Source organism: Rhinopithecus bieti, unplaced genomic scaffold (genome assembly GCF_001698545.2).
Source record: "Rhinopithecus bieti isolate Rb0 unplaced genomic scaffold, ASM169854v2 scaffold_425, whole genome shotgun sequence".
NCBI lineage: Eukaryota > Metazoa > Chordata > Mammalia > Primates > Cercopithecidae > Rhinopithecus > Rhinopithecus bieti.
In genome coordinates this window covers 1,319,208-1,332,060 of record NW_016803361.1, presented here as the reverse complement: position 1 = coordinate 1,332,060, position 12,853 = coordinate 1,319,208, and the positions used below count along the sequence as shown (strand labels likewise).

General features: G+C 47.6%; 1 pseudogene; it reads left to right on the top strand.

Annotated features, from left to right (window-relative positions):
- Nucleotides 1–674: 674 nt before the first annotated feature.
- LOC108534414 (60S ribosomal protein L12-like) lies at nucleotides 675–7,498 on the top strand (annotated as a pseudogene).
- Nucleotides 7,499–12,853: the final 5,355 nt, after the last annotated feature.

Here is a 12,853-nt window from a genome sequence, read left to right as displayed (position 1 = left end):
ATCTCGGCTCACCACAGCCCTTGCATCCCGGGTTCAAGCGATTCTCCTGCCTCAGCCTCCCGAGTATCTGGGATTATAGACATGCTGCCACCATGCCCGGCTAATTTTGTATTTTTAATAGAGACGGGATTTCTCCCTGTTGATCAGGCTGGTCTCTAACTCCGGACCTCAGGTGATCTGCCCGCCTCGGCCTCCCAAAGTGCTGGGATTGCAAGCATGAGCCACCACGCCCAGCCAAGTGGGCCATATTATGTGACACCTTTGTAAAGTCACCCTGTGAGGAAGGGGGCAAGCCTGTCTCTTTTTCTTTTATTTTGTTGCCGGGGTCTTTCGAAAGCCCCAAACATGGTCCTGGATTGCCTACCTCTGGATCTTTTTTTTTGAGATGGAGTTTTTGCTCTCGTTGCTGGAGTTTAGTGGCCTGATCTCAGCTCACTGCAACCTCCGCCTCCCTGGTTCCAGCCATTCTCCCACAGGTGCACCACCACACTCAGTGAACTTTTTGTATTTTTAGTAAAGACGAGATTTCATCATATTGGCCAGGCTGGTCTTGAACTCCTGACCTCAGGTGATCTGCCTGCCTTGGCCTTCCAAAGTGCTGGGATTACAGGCATGAGCCACCGTGCTTGGCCCTGTTTGTTTGTTTTTAAAAATACATTTTTTGCATTCAGCTTTTGGCTCGGAAGAGGCCAAGGTGCAACTTTCTTTGGTTATCCTGAATCTGGGTTCATCCAACACCAGGCGCCTCTACCATGCCACCGAAGTTCGACCCCAACAAGATTAAAGTCGTATACCTGAGGTGCACTGGGGGTGCAGTCGGTGCCACTTCTTCACTGGCCCCCAAGATCGGCCCCCTGGGTCTGTCTCTAAAAAAGGTTGGTGATGACATTGCCAAGGCAAGGGGTGACTGGAAAGTCCTGAGGATTACAGTGAAACTGAACATTCAGAAGAGATGGGCCCAGATTGAGGTGGTGTCTTCTGCCTCTGCCCTGATCATCAAAGCTCTCAAGGAACCATCAAGAGACAGAAGAAACAAACACATTAAACACAGTGGGAATATCACTTTTGTTGAGATCGTCAACATTGCTTGACAGAGGTGTCACCAATCTTTAGCCAGAGAACTCTGGAAATATTAAAGAAATCCTGGGGGCTGGGCGTGGTGGCTCGCGCCTGTAATCCCAGCACTTTGGGAGGCTAAGGCAGGCGGATCATGAAGTCAAGAGATCGAGACCATCCTGGCTAACATGGTGAAATCCCATCTCTACTAAAAATACAAAAAAAAAAACAAAAAGAAAGAAAAAGTAGCCGGCTATGGCGGCATGCGCTTATAGTCCCAGCTGCTGGGGAGGGGAGGCTGAGGCAAGAGAATGGCGTGAACCCAGGGAGGCGGAGCTTATGGTGAGCCCAGATCGCGCCACTGCACTCCAGCCTGGGTGACAGAGCAAGACTCCATCTCAAAAAAAAAAAAAGAAATCCTGGGAAGTCCCTAGTCTGTGGGCTGTAATGTTGATGGCTGCCACCCTCATGACATCATAGATGACATCAACAGTGGTGCTATGGAATATGCCCAGCTAGCAAAGAAGCACAAAACAAAATATTTCAATAGAGGATCATGTGAGCAAAAAATACCAAACAAACTTTTTTTTGGTTGGCTGCGGTGACTCATGCCTGTAATCCCAGCACTTTGGGAGGCCGAGGCAGGTGGATCATGAGGTCAGGAGTTCGAGACCAGCCTGAACCACATGGTGAAACCCCATCTCTACTAAAAATACAAAAATTAGCCGAGCGTGGTGGTATGCACCTGTAATCTCAGCTACTCAGGAGGCTGAGGCAGGAGAATTGCTTGAACCCGGGAGGCAGAGGTTGCAGTGAGCTAAGATTGCACCACTGCACTCCAGTTTGGGCGACAGAGCGAGACTGTCTCAAACAACAACAACAACAACAACAACAAACATTTTAAAATACAAAATTGCCGGGCGCGGTGGCTCAAGCCTGTAATCCCAGCACTTTGGGAGGCGGAGACGGGCGGATCACGAGGTCAGGAGATCGAGACCATCCTGGCTAACACGGTAAAACCCCGTCTCTACTAAAAAATACAAAAAACTAGCCGGGCGAGGTGGCGGGCTCCTGTAGTCCCAGCTGCTTGGGAGGCTGAGGCAGGAGAATGGCGTGAACCCGGGAGGCGGAGCTTGTAGTGAGCTGAGATCCGGCCACTGCACTCCAGCCCCGGCTACAGAGTGAGACTCCGCCTCAAAAAAAAAAAAAAAAAAAAAAAAAAAAAAAATTATCCGGGCATGGTGGCGTGTGCCTGTAGTCCCAGCTACTTGGGAGGGTGAGACAGGAGAATCACTTGAACCTAGGAGGCGGAGGTTACAGTGAGCGGAGACTGCGCCACTGCACTCCAGCATGGGCGACAGAGCGAGACACCCCTCACACACACAAAAAAGTATACAACTCAATGGTTCTTAGATATTTACAGAGTTGTGTAACCGTAATCTAATTTTAGAACATTTGCATCACTCCCAAAAGCAACTTTGTACCCACTAGCTACATTGGATATTTATTTTATTCCTGGACCCTGAAAATTGCTTTAAAGATATTATATCATTTAGTCTTCCAAAAACCTCTGAATTTGGTATATTATTTCTTTTCATGGATAGGAAAACCAAGGCCCAGAAATAAGTAAACTTGCCCAGAATTACACAAACTTCTAGTGCCAGAGCCAGGATTCAAACTCAGTTTTGATTGATGCCAAAGCCTGCCCTTCTCAAACCATTACCCAGATGCCATAACCCAGTCTCTGGAATCTGGTCTTTTAGTTCTGCCTTATTATGTTCCTCAAGGCACACTGATTCTTTCTTCAGTGCCTCAGCTGGTGGTTCTATTTCAGTCCCACTGCCCGATGCCCTTAATGTTTTTTTGGCCAGGTTCATGCGTCTTGGGTTGGAGCCCCAGCCTCTTTCCCTTTAATCCACTCTTCTGACAGATCAACTTCCTAATGCCCAACCCTGCTCAGGTTACCCACCGCCTCCCCTCTGAACAGGTCCACATGGCCTCTGGAGTAAACTCCTCCACTCCTTAACACAGTGTCCAGAACTCTCAAGGGGCTGGTCCTGGTCCATGCCTCCAACTTTATCTTGTCCTCCACCCCCATATAAACCTTTTCCTCCTGTCAACTGGGCCCTTGCCAGCTTTCAAAAGCATCTTACATGTTCCTATCACCCCATATTTGGTCCTGCTCTTTGTGTAGAGAATGCCCTCCCTCAATTCTCCCCATCTAAATCTTAGTCCAGCTACAAACCTCCTCCATGCAGCTCTCTCTGCTCTCACCAAGAGTCAGTGGTTCCTCCCTCTCTCTTTCCTCCCACTCTCTTTGGTTCCTCCAAGTGAGCCCTTGCCACATACCTCCTTTCTATAGTGACTTGGGCTGGTCTAGACTGTCAGATCCATGAATCTAGAGGTTAGGTTCCTCTGATTTGCCAGGTCTATGTCACTTGCCCACTCCTGTAGCCAGAAATGGGATCAGTGTCACCTAAAACACATGGACAGGATGGGGAAGCAGAGAACCTCTACAGAGGTGCTGCATGCATCAAAACAAAATCCTATGTCCAATATAGGCAGGAGGTGTTTTTTCCATAAGATCTAAATAATCTCATTGTTTCTATGGATTTTTTTTTCTTTTTTTTGACAGAATCTGGTTCTGTAGCCCAGGCTGGAGTGTGCAGTGGTGCGATCTCGGCTCACTGCAACCTCTGCCTACCGGGTTCACACAATTCTCCTGCCTCAGCCTCCCAAGTAGCTGGGACTGCGGGCGCCCGCCATTATGCCTGGCTAATTGTTGTATTTTTGCATCAGCCTCCCAAAGTGCTGGGATCACAGGCGTGAGCCAGGGCGCCCGGCCTGGAATCTTTGGTTTGATTCATTTGTTCCTTTATTCATTCAACAAATAGTTGGCTAAGTAAAGCCAAATGTGTCACTTGACTAGCCTTAAAATAAAAATATCCTTTTTTTTTTTGAGACCAAGTTTCTCTCTCGTTGCCCAGGCTGGAGTGCAATGGTGCATCTCCGCTGCTCCCCGCAACCTCTGCCTCCCGGGTTCAAGCAATTCTCCTGTCTCAGCCTCCCAAGTAGCTGGGATTCCAGGTGCACGCCACCACGCCGGGCTAATTTTTATATATTTGGTAGAGACAGCATATTGGTCAGGCTGGTTTCAACTTCCTGACCTCAGGTAATCTGCCCACCTCGGCCTCCCAAAGTCCTGGGATTACAGCCGGAAGCCACTGTCCCTGGCCGAAAGATTCTTAAGTCATGAAGCTGCACTCCAGTGGGAGAAGACACCACCACTCAAGCAATGATATAAACACATCTAGAAATGCAGCAAATGTAAAATGGCAGCCGGGGACAGAGCTCTTGAGTTCTCCAGAAGTTGTGCAGGTTTTCTAATCAAAATGATTATGTGGAATTATGTTAACTGGGCAACAAGCATTTTCTTTCACAATTGGAAGGAGTCCTTATTTCAGGCCGGGGGTGGTAGCTCACACCTGTAATTCCAATACTTTGGGAGGCTGAGGCTGGTGGATCACCTGAGACCAGGAGTTCGAGACCAGTCTGACCAACATGCTGAAACCCCATCTCTACTAAAAACATAAAAATTAGCTAGGCATGCTGGCAAGCACCTGCAATCTCAGCCACTTTAGAGGCTGAGGCAAGAGGATCCCTTGAGCCTGGGAGGTGGAGGTTTCAGTGAGCCAAGATTGTGCTACTGCACTCCAGCCTGGGGGACAGAGTGAGACTCTATCTCAAAATAAATAAATAAATACACAAATAAATTCACATATTTCAGAAGAAGTAGTTTTGTATTTAATTCACGTTATAGTGTAAATGAATGAACAAAAGCAGCTCTTTTGATAACTCTGAAAGAAGGTAAGTCATATGGATGGGAATGACTGTAGATCCCTGGATGGGGATGTTTAAGCCTGAGGGACTGAAGGACAATTTCCTTTATTTCTGATTTTTTTTTTTTTGTTTGTTTGTTTTTAAGACAGCGTTTCACTCCTGTCACCCAGGCTGGAGTGCAATGGTGTGATCTCAGCTCACTGAAACCTCTGCCTCCGCAGCTCAAGCGATTCTCCTGCCTCAGCCTTGAGAGTAGCTGGGACTACAGGTGCAAGCCATAGCACCCAGCTAGTTTTTGTGGCTTTTTTTTTGGCCGGACGTAGTGACTCTCGCCTGTAATCCCAGCACTTTGGGAGGCCGAGGTGGGCAGATCACCTGAGCTCAGGAGTTTGAGACCAGCCTGGCCAACATGGTGAAACCCCATCTCCATTAAAAATGCAAAAATTAGGCCAGGCACGGTGGCTCACGCCTGTAATCTCCACACTTTGGGAGGCTGAGGCTGGCAGATCACAAGGTCAGGAGATCGAGACCATCCTGGCTAACATGGAGAAACCCCGTCTCTACTAAAAATACAAAAAATTAGCCGGGTGTGGTGGCACGCACCTGTAGTTCCAGCTACTTGGGAGGCTGAGGCAGGAGAATCGCTTGAACTCAGGAGGCAGAGGTTGCAGTGAGCCGAGATTGCGCCACTGCACTGCAGCCTGGGCGACAGAGCGAGACTCCATCTCAAAAAAAAAACAAAAAACAAAAAACAAAAACCCTAAATTAGGCCCGGTGCAATGGCTTATGACTGTAATCTCAGCACTTTGGGAGGCCAAGGTGGGCAGATTGCTTGAGATCAGGAGTTCAAAACCTGCCTGGGCCACATGATGAAATCCCGTCTCTGTTTTCTTTTTTCTCTTGCTCTATCGCCCAGGCTGGAGTGCAGTGGCATGTTCTCGGCTCACTGCAAACTCTGCCTCCTGGGTTTACGCCATTCTCCTGCCTCAGCCTCCAGAGTAGCTGGGACTACAGGTGCCCGCCACCACGCCCGGCTAATTTTTTGTATTTTAGTAGAGACGGGGTTTCACCATGTTAGCCAGGATGGTCTCAATCTCCTGACCTCGTGATCCGCCCACCTTGGTCTCCCAAAGTGCTGGGATTACAGGCGTGAGCCACCGCGCCTGGTCTTTTTTTGTTTTGTTTTGTTTTTCCAGACAGAGTTTTGTTCTTGTTGCCCAGGCTGGAGTGGAATGGCATGATCTCAGTTCACTGCAACCTCTGCCTCCTAGGTTCAAGCGATTCTCCTGCCTCAGCCTCCTGGGTAGCTGGGATTACAGGCACCTACCACTACAGCTGGCTACTTTTTGTATTTTTAGTAGAGACAAGGTTTCACTGTATTGGCCAGGCTGGTCTCAAACTCCTGACCTCAGGTGATCAACCCACCTCGACCTCCCAAAGTGCTGAGATTACAGGCGTGAGCCACCACGCCCAGCCTATCTTCCTGTTCTTGTAAAGCTACCAGTTTTGCCTGGTGTGGTGGCTTCATGCCTGTAATCCCAGCACTTTGGGAGGCCAAGGTGGGAGGATCATTTGAGGCCAGGAGTTCAAGACCAGCCTGGGCAAGAAAGCAAGACGTGTCTCTACAAAAAAAAATAAAAAATAAAAATTAGCTGGGCATGATGATGCTTGCCTGTAGTCCCAGCTACTTGGGAGGCTGAAGTGGGAGAGTTGCTTGAGCCCAGGTTGAGGGTGTAGTGAGCCATAGTTGCACCATTGCACTCCAACCTGGGTGACAGAATGGGACCCCATCTCAAAAATAAATAACTAAATAAAAATAAATAAATAAAGCCACCAGTTCCCCTTCCATGGCAACCCACTAATTATTAACCCATTCATTCATTCCTTAATCTGTGAATGGATTAATACATTCATGAAGGACCCACCTCTCCATATTGCCACATTGGGGTTTAACTTTCAACATTAGTTTTTTTTTCTTTTGAGGTGGAGACTTGCTCTGTCACCCAGGCTGGAGTGCAGTGGCGTGATCTTGACTCAGTGCAACCTCCACCTCCCGGGCTGAAGCAGTTCTCCTGCCTCAGCCTCCCAAGTAGTTGGGACTACAGGCGCGAGCCACCATGCCCAGCTAATGTGTTTTTTTTTTTTTTTGTATTTTTAGTAGAGGTGGGGTTTCACTCAGTTGGCCAGGCTAGTCTTGAATACCTGACCTCAGGTGATCCGCCTGCCTTGGCTTCCCAGAGGGCAAAGATTACAGGCGTGATCCACTGCACCTAGACAACATGAGTTTTAAATTGGACATTCAAACCACAGCAGCCGGAGAGATTTCAAATGTTTGGTGTGTTTGCAGGCTTTCCCGCTCACCCTGCCAGGCTCAGGGTCACCCATGCCTCCCTCAGACCTGGTCCCCATGCCAGGCCTATTTTCTGGGACTGTCTTCTTGCTTTTGGAGAGTTCAGTCCTTTGCTCTGTTGTGGCTGAGATGGCATAGCACCCTTGCCCTCGGGCCCCAGTCTGCGAGCCTTGTGAGTGTAGGATCCAGGACTTCTTCTCCATAGCCCCGACACTGAGCTCAGTGCCTGAGATGGCCGAGTCCCCATCATAATGCTATGTGACTGCCTGTGCTTTCAATCCTCTCTGCCAGCTTCCTGCCAGTGACCTTTCCCAGCTTGTAGTTCTCCTGGCTAGGGAAAGTGACCTCCAGAGTTTTTATCCTGGAGTTCCAGCACTGAATGTTTTTAGCAGTACCGAGTTGGTTCTTCTTCCCTCACCTCACTGAGTCCCTTTTCCCACTCTCTGGCCTTGTGGTCAGTCTTGAAGAGCATTCCACAGCAAAGCTGAAGATGGTTTTCTTTTTTTCTGCATATGGAATGATGTAGATGCTAGAATCTTTGGTGTATCCGAAGAAGACTGGGCCGTTAAGTTTTTGGTTTTTTTTTGAGGTAGAATTTTGCTCTTGTTGCCCAGGCTAGAGTGCAGTGGCGCAATCTCAACTTGACTCATGGCAAACTCTGCCTCCCGGGTTCAAACAATTCTCCTGCCTCAGCCTCCGGAGTAGCTGGGATTACAGGCGCCCGCCACCACTTCCGGCTAATTTTTTGTATTTTTAGTAGAGATGGGGTTTCACCATGTTGGCCAGGCTGGTCTTGAACTCCTGACCTCGGGTGATCTACTCGTGGGGCATTAAGTTTTGCCCCAGCCCTGAATAAACATGTGGTTGTGTACACAAAGAGACCTGGGAGGCAAAAAATTGAGAAGGAATTGTAGGACATGTGTGTCTCTTAATTATTCCCCACTTTGGGGGTTTTCTCCACAGGGAGAATTCTAGTGGGAGGCAAGGCTTTCCTCCCAACAGACAGCGGAGGCATGAGACTTAGGCTCGGCCTGCCAGACGTTCGGCCTGCCAGACGTTCTCACTCAACACTCTTGTCTTTCCAGGGAGTGGCAAATCCAAAGGATAAATGGGCACTCGGTGGAGGGGAACCTGCTGCAGTGGACAGATCTGGATGGCGTGACCTCAGCTGGGTTTCCTGCTCTCTAGCCCCTTTTCTTCCAGGCAGTTCTTCAGTTTAGTTTCCTTCCAACAAATCCAGTTTCTGTTTCTATTAGGCAAGTCCATTTTCTGTGCTTGCAACTTTGCCTGACATATACATAAATGTTCAATTAGAGGGGATGGTTTAAATAAATGCAGAAACATCTACAATGTGGAATACCATGCAGCAGTTCAAAAAAGTAATGGCAGAACTATGCACATAGATGTGGAAAGATCTCCATAATACATGTCTAAGGACAGTACAGTATATCACTCTTTATTTAAAAATTAAAACAAAGTTATGTACACCTTTTTTTTTTTTTGAGACGGCGTGTCGCTCTGTCGCCCGGGCTGGAGTGAAATGGTGTGATTTCGGCTCACTGCAACCTCCACCTCCTGGATTCAAGCGATTCTCCCTGCCTCAGCTTCCCAAGTAGGTGGGATTACAGGCATGTGCCACCACGCCTGGTTAATTTTTGTGTTTTTAGTAGAGACAGGATTTCCCCAAGTTGGCCAGGCTGGTCTCAAACTCCTGACCTCAGGTGATCTGTCCGCCTCAGCCTCCCAAAGTGCTGGGATTACAAGCATGAGCCACCGTGCCCAGCCAAAATTATGTATTTCTCTATACACATGTGTGCTACCATTATAGTGAAATGCTAAAAGAGAAGGACTTTATTTGTTCTTACCTATATTCCCAGGCCTAGGACAGTGTCTGGCACATAGTAGACACTCAATAAATATTTGTTGAGTTAAAATATTATATAGAAAAAGATCTGGAAGGACACACATAAAACTGAAAATAGTGGTTTCTTAGAGGGACTAGAATGTAGACAAGGGTAAAGTTTTATTCATATTACCTGAGTTTTTTAATAATGAAAATATCTTTCTGTATTACTTGTATAATTAAACAATAAAAAAAGAAAAGCACTAAATATTAACAGGTGACTGGATGTGGTGACTCATGCCCGTAATCTTAACACTGTGAAGGGTCAAGGTGGAAGGATCACTTGAAGACAGGAGTTTGAGACCAGCCTGGGCAACATAGTGAGACCCTGTCTATAGAAAAAAAAATAAATATTAACAGGTGAAAAGAAAGCCATTAAAATAGTAATTTCAAAGATGGTTTTATAATGAATACAAGTTAGGGAGCAAAGAAAGAAGGCAATTAGTATTCCAGGTAACCATGTGATATTTTGGTGGGAGTATTGGCTATTTTGACAAGAGAACAATTACATTTTAGCTCTTGTTGCCCAGGCTGGAGTGCAATGGCGTGATCTCAGCCCACTGCAACCTCCATCTCCCGGGTTCAGGTGATTCTCCTGCCTCAGCCTCCTGAGTAGCTGGGATTACAGATGCCCGCCATCATGCCCAGCTAATTTTTGTATTTTTTTTTTTAGTAGAGACACGGTTTCACCATGTTGGCCAGACTGGTCTTAAACTCCCGACTTTGTGACCCACCTGCCTTGGCCTCCCAAAGTGCTGGTGTGAGCCACCGTGTCCAGCCTAGATTTTCTTTTTTTTTGAGACGGAGTCTCGCTCTGTCACCCAGGCTGGAGTGCAGTGGCATGATCTTGGCTCACTGCAAGCTCTGCCTCCCAGGTTCATGCCATTCTTCTGCCCCAGCCTCCCCAGTAGCTGGGACTACAGGTGCCCACCACTACACCCAGCTAATTTTTTGTGTTTTAGTAGAGACGGGGTTTCACCATGTTAGCCAGGATGGTCTCGATCTACGGACTTCGTGATCTGCCAGCCTCAGCCTCCCAAAGTACTGGGATTACAGGCGTGAGCCACCGCACCCGGCCTAGATTTTCATTTTTTAAAAGATATTTAGTAGGCACTCTCACCCCATCCCTAACAAGATTAGAAACCGATACAAGGCTCAGAAATGTTTATTGTGCACATGATGCTTTTGTATTTTGATGCCGGCATCAAAATTTCCTGCTTTAGGCCCAGCTCGGTGGCTCATGCCCATAATCCCAGCATTTTGGGAGGCCAAGGCGGGTGGATCACTTGAGGTCAGGAGTTCAAGACCAGCCTGGCCAACATGGTAAAACTCTGTCTCTACTACAAATATAAAAATTAGCCGGGTGTGGTGGTGCACACTCATAGTCCCAGCTACTAGGGAGGCTGAGGCAGGAGAATCACCTGAACCTGAAAGGCAGAGGTTGCAGTGCAGTGACCTGAGATCGCACCATTGCAGTCCAGCCTGGGCGACAGAGCAAGACTTCATCTCAAAAAAAAAAAAAAAAAAAAAAAAAAAAGGCTTGCTTTAATTTAAACAGAGGGCAGAGCTAGAATAAAAGTATAAAACACAAAGATGCATCAAGGGCTGCGAGTCATCTGCACTGTTGAAGGGTGAAGTTAGAGGTGGGGTCAGGGGCAGATCTTCATTTTCTTTCTTTTCCAACATGTTCCTTTGTTGACTTACTTCCCAGCTTTCCTCCCTCCCTTTTCCTTGCCATGGAGGCTAGGGCCTGGAAAACAAAGATGATTAGAACACCACTTTTGCCCCCAAAGCTCGCAGGCTTGTGGGGTAGGTAGATGGAGTTGTAGTGACATTCATGGCAGACTCAAGTCCATGGGCTTGCTCCTAAACCCTTCTGACAGTCTTGGCTTCCTTCCTTCTCCACACTTCTGAATTCCTAGGAGTCTGCTCCCTACTTTGATATTTAGCCCCCACCCAGCCCCCGTAATTCTAAACTATCCTCTGTGGCATGTGACTTATATGTGTTCATTTTGTCTCCCTGAATCTACTGTAAACTGCTTGAGGGCTGGGGCCACCTTTCTGTGACCTTTTGTTGAACTAGGCTGTTGAAAACAAGATAACTTTCTGAACTGCCTTGAATTCATGCTGTACACACTTATCACCAGGCTGACAATCTGTACCTAAATAGAGAGCAAGGATGACTTCAGGGAAGTCATGATACCCTTGCAGAAACAAAGGCTTGTCAGCTGAGTTTGTGTTTTTACAGCACTCAGCGATGATACTTGCTTTTAATCAGAAGTCACAGTAGAACAGTTGGTTTTGAGGAGAAACACTTTTCTCTCTAGAGTAATTGATTAAACTGTAACTGTGATGTAATGTGTGGTCCTTATCACACAGCCATGGAGATAGATGTGTTATCCGAGAAGGGAGAGAAGGGAGTTTAGCATTCTTTTATTTCTTTATTTATTTTAGAGACAGGGTCTTACTATGTTGCCCAGGCTGGAGTACAGTGGCTATTCAAAGGCACAATTCCACTACTGGTCAGCATAAGGTTTTTTTTGTTTGTTTGTTTTTGTTTTGAGACGGAGTCTCACTCTGTCGACCAGGCTGGAGTGCAGTGGCGCAATCTCTGCTCACTGCACCCTCCGCCTCCCAGGTTCAAGCAATTCTCCTGCCTCAGCCTCCCGAGTAGCTGGGATTACAGGTGCCCGCCATCACACCTGGCTAATTGTTTGTATTTTTAGTAGAGACGGGGTTTCGCCATGTTGGTCAGGCTGGTCTCGGGAGCTACTGTGCCCAGCCAGCATGGGGTTTTTGATATACTCTGCTTCCAACCTAGGTTGTATCACCCCTCCTTAGTCAACCTGGTGGCCCCCACTCCTGGGAGGTCACCACGTTGATGCCACACTTAGTGCAGACACCCCATAGGCATAGTGCATTGCAATACAGAGCTCCTGGGCTCAGGCAATCCTCCCGCCTCAGCAGTAGCTGGGACTACAGGTGCATGCCCAGCGAGTTTAGCATTTTTTCAGCATTCTTTTTTTTTTTTTTTTTTTTTTTGTTGTTGTTGTTCCCAGGTTGGCAGTGCAATTCTCGCGCCACTGCAACCTCCGTCTCCCGGCTGCTTTCGGTTTAAGCGATTTTCTGCCTCAGCCTCCTAGAGCTGGATTACAGGATAGTGCCACCACACTGCGCGCTATGTATCTTTAAGTAGGACGGGTTTCCACGTGAGTTGCCAGCTCCTGAACTCCCGACCTTGTTATCCGCCCACCTTCGCCTCCCAAAGTTCCTGGGTACCAGTGTGGGGAGGGGCCACCGTGCCCTGGCTGAGCTTTAGCATTCTTGAATTCATTCATGTCGTCTCCAACATTGCATCTAATCTTAGCTATGTTCTAGACACTAGTGCTACCAAGCAGCCTTTTCAGAAATTATCCTTATTTACTCTCACTATACCCTTGTGCAGACTTACTATCCATTTTACAGAAGAGGAAATTGGAATCAGAAAAGTCAAGTTTAAGCTTGTTTTCAGGTCACACAGCTAGAAACTCTGGGAGCCAGGATTTGAACTTGGGTTATTAACTCCAGAGTCCATGGCCTTTTAAACTACTGTGCTGTATTTTCCCAAACATCTATATAAACATATGATTCGGGCCAGGGCTTTGGTGGGCTCATACCTGTAATCCCAGCCACTTTGGAAGGCCCCAGGGTGGGTGGATCACCTG